Genomic DNA, 13470 nt, shown 5'->3' with positions numbered 1-13470 from the left:
TATTGGTTTGGCCCTGAGCCAAGGCCACACTTGTGCTGAAGAATCCTTCTCTAAAAATTCTTTGGTAAGTGATAAAGCCTACCTGTTTTTCTAGTTGTTAGCCCCTTTTATTGCACACTCAAGTCCTGCATGTCTTGAGTGATCAACACGGAGGGGTAGAGGAATTCTCTCAAAAACCTGAAGTATTGGCCTAATATTCCTTGCTTCGGATCCTGTCGGGAGAAACAATTTTTGTAGTAGCTAGTCGTGCTAATTCTGTGGTAAGATACCTGCTCATCAGTCTGAATTTATTTTGCAGCTAATGAATCGCAAAGGCAGAAAACAGGAGAACCACAGTCATTAGGTGAGTATTTATACAACCAGTCTGAAATACTAATGTTCCCTCCTTTGCTTTGCCCTCTGGAGGCTGTCGGTGTCTCTAGTGGCCATGATAGGGGGGTACAGTAAGCTACTCTTGCTAAAACCTAGGCCAGAGGTCACTTCTCTGTGCCTGGATCCTGTCGCAAGAAACATGTTCATCAGGATTCAATGTTAAATTCAGTAGTTTAATCTGATTTGTCTATTTTAAAGTGAAATATGTTTTTTCCTCTTGTTTCTCTACAGATCCCATTGATGGCTTCATTCCTGGCACACGTGTTCAGTGATCGTGGTGGCTTGTTCCTCATAGTGATGCAGTATGAGTGGAGCATGCCTTAAATGAGTGGTGGCGTTACTATTGTAAACCATGTTTATATATAGTATAAATGTTTTGAAATGTATGACTTATAAACAATAAAGAGATGCTTGCTTTAGCTTTTGTGTTTTGTTCTAACATAAAGTCATGAATCATGATCCTCTCAGGGAGAAAAGTACTCTTAGTGGCCATGATTCATCTGTATTTGGGTCTGTGCATCTTTCTTGGAGAAACTGTAGCAGATTTAAGCCAGGTACACTGATTTTGGCCATCCTAAACATGCTGATTAATGACTATTGTGATCAAGATTTACGTCCTGTGAAACTGGCAGTGTCGAGATTTGACTCAGTCCTGCAGTGTAACTTCTCTTATGATGACCAAGTTGTCTTGATCACAGAATGTGTCATTGATTAATGGAAAAGCTCTGGGTGACTTGTGTGCATCTGTTTTTAATGTGTTTTCGTGGCTGTACAGTCTGACATTAATGATAACAGATCTTACAGTGAGACTCGTTCATACAGTGACTAACCATTGTGAAGGACTATTATAAATTGCACAGCTTTAGGCAGGAAATATTTAGACGGAGGTTAAGCTATTGATGCTTTTGTCTTCCAGATGGGAAGTCCTGTTTCAGAGTGACTCACTTTTTGTCTCCATCCCAGTATGACAAAATGGAGTATTAAATGTTCAAATTCAAAGAATATTTAGGATGAGATACCAGAATTTGTAATGAATTTGGCAACTTAAATATCAACCGTCCTGAAAAACAACTGATTCTGCAAGGTAGCAAAATTCAATCAAAATCTATTAATATTACTATGAATTACTTAAGTCAAGTCAAGTTTATTTGTATAGCGCTTTTCACAATACAGATTGTATCAAAGCAGCTTCACAGTATTAAATTAAAATAATACAACAAAGTTTGTTTCAAGAGGAATTTATTGATTGATAAAATTAAATTAAATATCCCCAAAATATCCCCAACTGAGCAAGCCAAAGGCAACAGTGGCAAGGAACCGAAAAACTTCATCAAGTGACCTAATGGTGTCCTAAAACTCCATCAGGTGACCTAATGGAGAAAAAAAACCTTGGGAGAACCCAGGCTCAGTCGGGGGCCAGTTCTCCTCTGGCATTTATGAGCTAGAGGCCGGATTGTAGTTTGAACTATAGGATTATATGAATGCCTGGCTGAAGAGATGCGACTTTAATCTAGTTTTAAACTGGGAGAGCGAGTCTGAGCAACGAACAGTATCAGGAAGACTATTCCAGAGTTTTGGAGCCAAATGTGAGAATGCTCTCCCTCCTTTGGTGGTTCTGGATATCCTAGGTATGACCAAAAGCCTTGAACTTAGCATTAACAATATGCTGAAATATCTATATGTTTGGTTTCTGCATTTGAGTTTTCTATGTAATGCTTGTTGCATAAGTAATTTGCACCATTCAAAACCTGCTGTTTGTGGTCTTCACAAATCATATTTACCACCATTGGACTTGAATACGTAATTAATGTAATCTGGGACATATTTTCCTTTACCTTTCATTTTATGTTTATTGTTTTTGGGAATGAAAGTGTCACTTTGTATTGACATCTTCCTGATGTGCGGCAAAGGATATTGTTATATTGTTTTCCCCTGCTGTCTGTGGCCTTCAGAACAGACCTGCAACCCATTTTTAGATCATGGCCCACCAGTTGAGAACCTCTACTGAAATAGACAATGATGTAAGTTTGAATGCAGATGTTACAATAACAGGATTTATGTGATTACAGCACCTGATAAGGGGGTAAAATAAATTGAGAACTCTTGCTGAACTAACAAACAAAGGGCCTCAGAACTGCATAGCACAACCGCTTACTTTTACCACACATGGAAAGTGCCTGTCACTCTGTTGTACAACACAGAGCTCTGACACATGGCCATATAGGTCTTTCCCCTCAGTGCAGTGCCATACTCTTGTTTTAGAGCAGCGGTCTCGACCAGGGGGCTAAGATGACTTAAAATGAGTTCAAATATGAAGAAACAAGCATGAAAATAAGCTAAGACAATTAAAAAAATCAAGATATAAATCTAAAAGATTTTATCAGGTAGAAGTTGCTCACAAATCAGCAGCACAGAAAGATACTAAACTGGTGAATATTTGTGTATTTAGCATTTTTATCCTGGAAATGACTTTTTTGGAATAAAATGTCTGACTCTTTTGCCTTGCTAATTTCTTCACTAGCATTTGATAAATTATAAATACACAAAAAAAAATGTATAAGCTAATAACTCAACATTAATACATTCATATATTTTCAGTTTAAATGACTTGTACAAACAATTTGATTATACTTCAATTTAAGGCAGCAACTGAACTTAAGTTTTTAAGTTGTAATAGGTGGAACTATTATTTTATTTTATTTTTACAGTGCACAAATATTTATAAATACTTTAAAATTTAGATTTGAAAATATGGCCATTGAAAAATTTATATATAATTTTTCTCATTTTATTGCATATCTGTCACTGTTTCCTTGGTAAACAAGTACACTTGTTAGGGACAACAAAATTTGGCCATATATACATACCACATATATGTGGCACATCTATCCGGACCACACATGTGTCTTTTAGTCCCGTATAGTCATCCCTGATTGGTCTTAACCCCAGTGACGGGTAGGTTTAGGGGCGGGGTTAGGGGTAGGCCATCGTATGATTGGTCTTAACCCCAGTGACGGGTAGGTTTAGGGGCGGGGTTAGGGGTAGGCCATCGTATGATTGGTCTTAACCCTAGTGACGGGTAGGTTTAGGGGCGGGGTTAGGGGTAGGCCATCGTGTGGTCCAGATAACCGTATAGTACAGTATATATATATACACTATATATATATATATATATATATATATATATATATATATATATATATATATATATATATATATATAATTTTCACATAGTAAGTATTAAAAAGGAGTGTAATATATATATATTTTTACGATGGATTGTCATATTTTAAAACAAAAAAATACCAGTAAATAACTGCCATTTGAAAAGTAGCGAAATTAAATGATAAAGCCAAGGACAAAAGGTTCCCTTTATATAACAAAAAGCTAAAAAAAAAATATTGTAAGCTTTAATAAAACCAACTCCTAGGATATAAGAGTGCCTAAACACTTAGCTGTAGAAAATAAGGCATAACATTATTAATGCTCAATAAATCGGATTATAAACGCAACATAATGCATTTACATTATTCATTCTGTGTTGACGTAAGTTTAGAGTGAGGTCTGACTGACGACACTATAGAAAATGATATTAAGACGGAATCTTAAAACAGTAGTTTGAAACAGTAAAACTTGAAACAGTAGTTTGGTTATCTAACATACAGGGCGAAGTAAAATGTATGGTCACAAAAGTGATTCATGGTTTCATTACACAAACTGGGTCCTTAGTTACAGTTTCTATGCATTGTGAATTTCATTGTGACTGAAGGAACAGACAGGAGGAAGAGGAAACTGAATTTCAAACATTATGGTAATTGATGTTACATGATTTTCAATAAGGGAGAGAACAATACTTTCCTTTTAGAAAGAAAGCGCAGGCTTTACAGGAATACTTGAGCACAGCACCCAAACACTAGCCTCTGCACAGGAAGACAACTATTGCGTCTTTAATTCAAGGATGTATGAGTGTTTCTTGCCATAGAGGCCTAGTGATGGGCAGCTGGCAAATATTGGATGTTATTATGGTATATGGAATGTTCAAAGGGTAAATTTAAGCGTTCTGTGATTAGCAGGTTTTGTGAATCACTTTTGATAGACACATATACAATTAAGATGTTTGGAAACACTATGCCTGAATCAAGTATTGGACCATAATTATAAAACGTTGTGGCTTTTGTTCTTCTAAACATTGTGAATGCAGCTCTGCTCATATTAATTATTTTGCCAATTCAGCACTTCGCTACCAGGAGGAACCAGGATTCTGTTTCCTTGATAGCTTTATTCATTCTTTTAGTACTGTAAGGAATAAATGGTAACACTTTACAATAAGGGTTCCTTAGTTAACGTTAGTTAACGCATTAAACTAACATGAACTCTTTCCCTGCCAACGTTTTAGAAAAACTTTGCCAGCCAGCGCTTGCATTTTTAATCATTTTCACAAGTTTCATGGCCCCCAGAATATTTTGTTGTATGAATATGTGAATATACAATATATCAAAAGAAAGAACAGACCCTCTGCTTAAAAAAAAAAGTTTTATTCTAGCTTAATGCATTCTTTTTTTACCAACACTTATGTGGATAAGTTTCATTAAAAAAGCAACATTTTGAGCATTTTTCATGTAATTACATTATTTTAGGCATAAGAAACAACTGGGGAAAAAATTACATTTTTGAAAAAAAATATATTATTCATATGTTATGCTATCTCCACTGTTGTGGACACCAGGACTTGTGAACAAAAAGACATGAAATGACATGTATAGGCAAAGACAATGGGATTTTTTTTTTTCATTCACCAATCAATTTTTAGGTTTCAGGATTTTGTTTAACCAAACCTTGTATAATGTTAATTCTCAACTATGAAAGATATAACAGAATGAATTGATATAACTACCATTTTACTTTATGCAATATGTGGGGGGAAATGACCATAATAGGTTTTCCCATTCAATACAATACACTGTATCACATTTGCACATTAATGTCGTCTTGGGGCAATAATGGGAGTAATAATTGGCAACATTTTCATAATAATATCTAATATTTCATAGGAATATTGATCAATAATTTCTTTCCCTATTCACTTGTTGTGTCTCCCAAAAAGCCTGATAAACATGATTTACGTCCTGGTGTCGGTGGACATGTATGAAATCAATGCCCTGTTTTGTCATATTTGATTAGAAACCCCAAAACATTTTCTTGAGATGTTGATTTGTGACAAACACTTTGAAAATGAGTCAGATTTAAATGGCAATTACAAATATTTCCATAAGAGGGCTAAATTTGATCACAAAATGAATGCCAGACATTTTTAAAGACCAATAAGTTGTAATGGTGAAACATCCAAAGTCAGTAACTACACTGATTAGTTGTGTGTATTTGATTCAGTAAAAGAACTGACTCATTAGTCTCATTCATTCTGGAATCACAGTGTTGCGGTGCCATTGAATAAGTGAAGGAAAGTCTGTCAGAGTATTTGAGTTCAGTGTTTCATCTGTATTGGCAGAAGAATACACGTGCACATATAGCTTCGTACTCTGAGAGTAACAAACAACCTCTATGTCATGAAATTTAAACCCAAACAAGAACATTTGCTCTATTTTTGGCCTGTATCATGCGGGATGTTGAAGAGTTGGGCCATACTCACACAGGACTGTCAAGTCAAGTCAAGTCAAGTTTATTTGTATAGCGCTTTTCACAATACAGATTGTATCAAAGCAGCTTCACAGTATTAAATTAAAATAATACAACAAAGTTTGTTTCAAGAGGAATTTATTGATTGATAAAATTAAATTAAATATCCCCAAAATATCCCCAACTGAGCAAGCCAAAGGCAACAGTGGCAAGGAACCGAAAAACTCCATCAAGTGACCTACTGTGACTGGATCTGGACAAAGTGCCAGTCGGCTGTCTTCCAGGACCATGTCTGGTTACTTTGATGTGACCCAGATGTAAAATGTGGTACAGGATTGGACTGGATGCCTCGTTCATGCAAGCTACATGTTTTTTGGCAGAGAGAACTCTTTCTGAGGAAAGGGGTTTCAGGCTGAATGACTTGGACATTTTTCAGAGGGGAATAACAAGATGTGTTTGGATAACACAGCAGTGAAAAACTACTACCCTTCATGAAGGGGTGCCATAACAAGTAGGGCCTATGTTTATATCTGAGGAGTGTCGAAAACAGTCTCTCACCTCCATTGTTTTTGTTGATGTGGGATGCTTGTGTCCCAAACCAGCGAGCCTCATGTGGTCAACCAGTTTTCATCAGAAAGCAGGACAATCGCTAGGGTTTCGAGGGCCCTGGTGCCTCGGCCCTCATTCGGTTGAAATCGATGGTCATGTCTGAAAGATAAATCAGAAAGAATTTTTTGCTGGCAAATAACATGGCAACACCAACACCAAACCAGCTTGGACCAGCAAAGGCTATCATATAAATAATCTCTCTCAGTGTCTCTGATACAGAAACATACTTCCTCCTTTCCCGCTCGCTCTCCTTCTATCTGTCTCTTTGTGTTGCTCTCACATGAATGATGATCACTTTCATCCAGTGCAACCCCACAGCTTTATATATTCTCTGTCAAACACACACACAAACGCTTTGAAGTCTGCTTGTAAATGGAGAAAAAAAACTTCTTGACCTTCTCCAGGTCACCGATGGAACAAAGAGCTGAATTATGTAGGATCCTTTTACATTTCTCAGGAGGACAAAACAAAAATTCATCTCATGTAGAGGATCACTGTCAGACAACACACAGTTCACCTCGTCCTGCTCCAGCAGAGGTTGAGCTGTGGGCAGACAGGATATATGTGTGGATAGATGTCATACTGTTCTTTAAACTGGCTTGTTTCAGACTGGTCTGAACCAGGTTTCTTCACATTTGGCATACCTCGACAATATTTGACACTTTGTAGTAGATGATGTAAGCCTACCTATTTAACCTCAATATTGCTCGTCAAGAAGTTTAATGTAGAGAAGAGCACCTTACAAATGAGCTGAATGCGTCATCACATCATGTTGTTTGCTTTTTTGTATTTTCATGCGCAAAATGTTTGATAAGGCCACGCTGGGCCTTTTGAATCTTGGCCTAAGCTAACATGCTAAAGCTATAAGCAACAACAAATGAGGGAATGTGGATTTATAATGTGTGTTCCCTTAACTGGAAAACATTGAATGTTTTACGTTGTAATAAAAAATGCTCCATTTGAGGTCATACCACTCTTTGAAAAATCATAAACTAGATGGCATAGCAGTGGGTCTCAAGCAGGGGTCCGGAGCTCATTATGTGGCCTTAGCAAACTTCCAAATACGGCCACAGGATGTCTTATAGATTTTGTTTTTAATTTAATTAAAATTCCCCCCCAAAAAAACATAAAATCAGGATTAAATCATATTTATTTTTCCTCAAGAGCTAATATTTTGGTTACACTTTTTTTTACAGTACATGTATTTGTGTACTTACCTAAGAAAGTACCGTAACTATATGGGTTATGGTTAAGTTGATGGATAGGTTAATAAGTACATAGTATGCACATGAGGAACAGGTCAGTAAAATAAAGTGCTACCAATATTTTTATTGAAGAACATATGTAACATATATTCGAACCAGCGTTTCCGCTATGGGAGGAAGACGCCCTAACACGGACGTAGCCTCCAACGCCTCTTGAGATCAGGGGAGTGAGGTTTACCTGCACAGTTCTTACCAGCTGGTGTCCATTTCACATACAGTTTTTGAAACTTGAATCTGGAATCACTCGGGTTAATTAAATATCAACACTCAATAAAAAAGGAAATTCCTACAAGCAGCTTTGTCTACAGAAATGCTGTATTAAGAAGGTGTCTTAACCAATATAATGGCGGACCCTCAAAAATTGTGTTGGACGATAACCTTTGAGTCACAAAGGTTTAGAAACACTGGTGTATAGTGTAAAGTGCAGTGTATATGTGATGTATTTTCTGGCATACTGTATCTTTATATGAAAGAAATAGTATGATCAATATGATAGTATGTTATTCTGTATTCTACAATTAGGCCTACCAGAGATCATGTGACCATCACTTAAACATAAGGTGAACTAAAGGCAAAAAAAAATAATATATATATATATATTTTTTTGAATTGTAAGGTTAAAGCTTTTAACTCATGAACGAGCCAAACGTTGAGACTGATTTTGTTTAGTTTATGGCCTAGAATGTACGAGCTGTTGCCAGAATGTAAAGTCCAAAATGCAGGATATTAGTAAGCTCTGTCAATCATGAGAAATGCTGACAGACTTTGTGTATGCTGAACATGTGCTTTTGATTTTATGTTCTGTACCTTCCCACAGACACTGATTGTTCAAAGGAGCAGAATGAAAGGAAAGCCACATTTAGTCATGAGAAATTTGTGTCTGGCGAGGGACATTGAGCACTCCAGCACTGTGTATTACCAACACATACTCTTATACTCACACATCCTTTAAATGTTTAACTTACTATTTACATAAAAACCTGTTTCTGATTTCATTTGGTCAGTTTTTGCTGTAGCCTAGTGTTGTGGTAGATTCAGGTTGCCAGTGAACATGGGCAGCAGTGCTTGTCATAGCTTGACCATAACAAACATGTCTGCAGTCTTTCAGGAAATTAACTAGACTAAAATCAATCAAACAAAATTCACAATAAACTATTCACAGCTGTGATATTTAAAAACAACAACAAAAACAATGCTGAGACAATTGGAGAGGCTTTGTGCCCATTTATCCTGTGTCTGAGGTTATAGTTTAAACCAGTCATGAATTTGATCCTCTTGTACACTGTATGTGTGTGTACAATATCTGTTTATGACTGAATAGCCTGAATAACAGCATACTAGAATCACGTTAATCAGGCTAATTGGCTCTGATTGGGCCCTCTGATGCAATTAAAGTCACTTAGAGCCCTTGTTCATAGGCTGAGAAAAGATAGATGATTAGTTTGCGGAGTTAGTCATTTATTGTATGTGTACATTATTTAAAAATGATTAGTATTAAATGTGGACCTCCAAATGTAAACTTTATGGGAAATAATAAATTAAAAATTTACTACAATACAAGTTGAGCTGTGCTATAAAGGCTAATGCTTCATTTATTCACTTGATGAAATCAGGGCAAGGTACATTAACTATTAGGCAGTTAATTACTTTCACATAATTACTCACATTTTAAATCATTCTGTTTTTTTTGTCTTGAGGTTATTTTACAAAGTCAATACCAAATAAATAAATAAAAAACCGAGTGTATTCAATGTGTTTATTGAACTTAATACATAAAAGGTGGTAGAGGCAAAGTAGGTATAGTGTGCAATAACAAATCAAAAAAGTTGGGAGGCATGAAAAGTGCAAGAGAGAAATTAAAGGGTGACTTTGTGTGTATTGCAACCAGAAGACAAAGTGTTCCCAAGACCCATCTGCAATCCATCTGAACGTGCCCTGTTGAGTCTTATTATAAACACACTGCGTATTTGTGTATGCATGAATTCATGACCGCTGTGACACCCCTCAACCACCAAACTAATGGCAGAGAAAGTAAAAAAGAGAGTGCCCTAATTTAAGTGTGATTTAAGAAACATTTAGCAGCAGAATTCTAATCTATTCACGCATGCGCTTGTTGGTGGACAGATTTGCATTTTTGTCACTGAATTTCCTCCTGTTATCCAGGAAATGTCACATTGCAGTAGAAAAATGTGTTGCAAATGGCATTTCATGTTGTTTTTAAGTGCTTGAGTGAATTAAATCCAATAAGAGGGGAGGAAAATAGGCATAAGGATAGAGAGGAGTGCATGATTCCCATGGTGCACCTGAAATGTGACATATTAAGATTTAGTCATCTGAGAGTCAGAGTTGGCTGCCATAGCAACAGTCTTACAAAGTGTTCAATGTGTGCAGGGGCACAGGGGTTCACCCTGACCATTTCACACTGTGTCACTGTGTGTGTGTGTGTGTGTGTGTGTGTGTGCAGGTGCTGATGAAGACGAAGTAGCAAAGGCTACTTTTATGCCTCAGCAATTTAAGTGTTAAAAATAAAGCTGGTACACACTGTGTTACAGTGCTTTGCCTGAATGGATAAAGACCAATATAATAGGTCTGTAAGCGTGCATGATGCATTTAGATTTTTTCGTTTCAGTGACCCAGAAACAAAAAGATAGAGAAACAATCCTCTAATGATTATGGTTATATAAACAAATGTGCATGTGAGATGCATTGCACAATTTTTGCCCAAAACCCCGTTGAAGAAAAACTGTATTGCAGGTTACCAGTATATGATGTGTACTGGATGTTGGTGGCTGGAGTCCCCAGCAGCTTTCTTAAAAAGCCTAAAGGGATAGTTCACCCCAGATAAAAATCTGACATCATTTACTCACCCTCATGTCATTCCAAATATGTATTCTGGATTGCAGTGAGAAACAAAAAACAATATATTTTGAGAAATGTCTCGGTGTTTTGTTTCCCTGCATACAATGGTAGTCAAAGGTAACCAAAACATTTGGTTGCCAAAATTCTTTAAAATATCTTCCTTTTTTTTACACTGAAGAAAGAAAGTCACAGATTTTTAAAACAAAATGAGGGTTAGTGAATGATGACCGAATTTTATTTTTGGGGTGAACTATACCTTTATCCAGCAATACTTCACTCACTGAATAAATTAGCAAGATTTACTTATTCACATTTCAAAATTTTAAAACAACATACACAAATGTTGAACAATTGCACACAGTAGACTTTCCTTTAAGACATGACCTTGAAAAGAATTTTAACTGAATAGATTTAACTTAACTATATATTTTTGTGAATAAATATTACAAGCTTTTTGAGACCGATCTCATGAAAGTGCGTATCTATAGCACGAATGATAATATCTCGTATCATTTATACGCCAAAACGAGTTTTAGCGTAAATATGGTACGCAGTTTTCGCGTGTATATGATACGCACTTTATGGCGTGTAATATGCACGCCCTCCTCACCCCTAATCCTACCCAAGGGGTTTGCAGTGCGTATCATTTGAACGCTAAAACTCGTTTTTGCGTATAAATTATACGAGAATTATCATTCGTGCTATAGATACGCACTTTCATGAGATTGTGTTGGCTTTTTCTACTTTATGATCAATACTTTAAGTAAATGTAATAAAGATTTACAGTAACATCTAATCACCACAACCAGCTTCATCATAATGTTTGACCAGTAGTTACTTTTGTCTCTATGTAGGTTCACCAGCTCTAACCAGCATGGAAATTCATAAGCTAGTCTTTTCAACAGGGAACACCTTTTCAATAACAAGCTCGATGATAAGAAGTTGCATTGGCCACTATCAGTGCTTATTCATTCTATCGTTTACATCACACAACTTCAGTTCAGTGATTCATCATGCTCTACCTCACAAAAACAGACTCACGACCTACTTTTACCTGCCAAACACGTGAACGATGAAAGAATTGTAAGTGTCCACATTACAGTATTTCTATTGAAATACATGAATGTCACATTCCTCTCTTGCTGGAAATCAATCTCAAACTGTGTTTTGGACTGTGGTAGCTGTTCATAACAGCTTAAGGGGGTCAAGCTGGTCCTGTGCTTGACTTGAATCTCTTCATCTCTCCTCCCTTTCATCAGTACTTCACTGTCTTGATAGCACCTAATACATGTGCCTTTCATAACCCACTTACCATGACTTTGGCCTCATTTCTCTCTAAATCATCTGCTCTTGTTCTATCTCTATTCTCGTCCCTGGCTGTCCTACTTCCTGCAAGCACTCCTAGCTAATTGTATCATTTGTCAAATTTGAATTATTCAAGCATTATTGAATGCACAGTTATAAGGTCAAGAGGATTTTTCAATATGTCTGGTTGTTCTTTCTGTTGGTTTCTCAATCACTGGAAAGGCTGCTGCACTTGTCAAGCTAAATGTCCTTTTCTCTCTGTAGTGTGTTCTCTTCCTCTGCTGTTTCAGTGTGAGCTACAGGAAGATACAGGTAGTTCATGCGGCCCAAGCACAGATGAAATGATAAAAGGCTAATTTTGATGGTTTAGAAACTCACACGCAGTGGCAGCTTTAGCAGCAGTGTCTTGAGCATCTCAGTGATATACAGCTGTGGCTCATATCCTGTCCTGATGTGGTTTAAGGGGTACACCATGTTTTAACAGAGGCATCTAATTCAATTGCTCAGTAACACAGTTGCCAAGGCTCTGATCAGCTTTTGTCTTGCCCTTTATCACCTTCCCTTTTCTTGCTGCTCTCTCCTCTTCCTTCTCTTAATCATTATTTGATTCTGTAGTGAACTATTGAAAAAGCTAGTTTTTCAAGTTAATTTAAAATATCTCTATACTGTACAGTAAAGCTAACCTTTTGAGGAAGTTGTTCATTCTTATAATTCTATATATATTTGAAAAGTTATACTGTCTACTTCAATAATTAGGATAAAGAAAAATACACAATTGAAAAAGTTTCACTAAAATGAATCAGACATCCCAACACGTTTAATATGAACTGATTTCTCTACCTACAAAATAGTTTAACTCTTTCCTGACCAGTGTTTTTTTAAAGTTGCCAGCCAACGCCATAATTGTGTTTCATTTTCACAATAAAAAAAATAAAAAAATTCTAGCTTCATTGATTTTTATTTTTATTTTATTTTTATCAACACTTGAATGTGTTTAATAGTAATAATAATAATAATAAAGTAACATTTTGAACAAAAAGCTGAGAAAATCACATTTTTATCAAAGACTGTCCGGATCGGATTCAGAACAATGATCAGAACACAGATGAACCGATTCACAAGAATGAATCAGCCAATACAGGTGGTCAGGGGAAAAACAATTTGGTTAGTATTTTGGAGAGGTGCCCGCAGTTAAATTAATATAATTTAGGAAGGACCCAGAGGGGCACAAAAATCCCCTCAGTCTTTAAAAACTGTAAACCACCAGTCATTGATTACGCAAGCAGCCTATTATTTTAATGAAGATTATATTTATTAATATATAAAATGGCAAAACAAAATTCTGGTAGCCTACAAGGTCAGGCATTTTCAATTGAACACTGACTTCATAAAAACCCTTTGAAATGACTCCCTCGAAACACTGTGC

This window comes from Leuciscus leuciscus, assembly GCF_965113295.1.
Source record: "Leuciscus leuciscus genome assembly, chromosome: 19".
NCBI lineage: Eukaryota > Metazoa > Chordata > Actinopteri > Cypriniformes > Leuciscidae > Leuciscus > Leuciscus leuciscus.
This window is presented reverse-complemented; position numbering follows the sequence as displayed.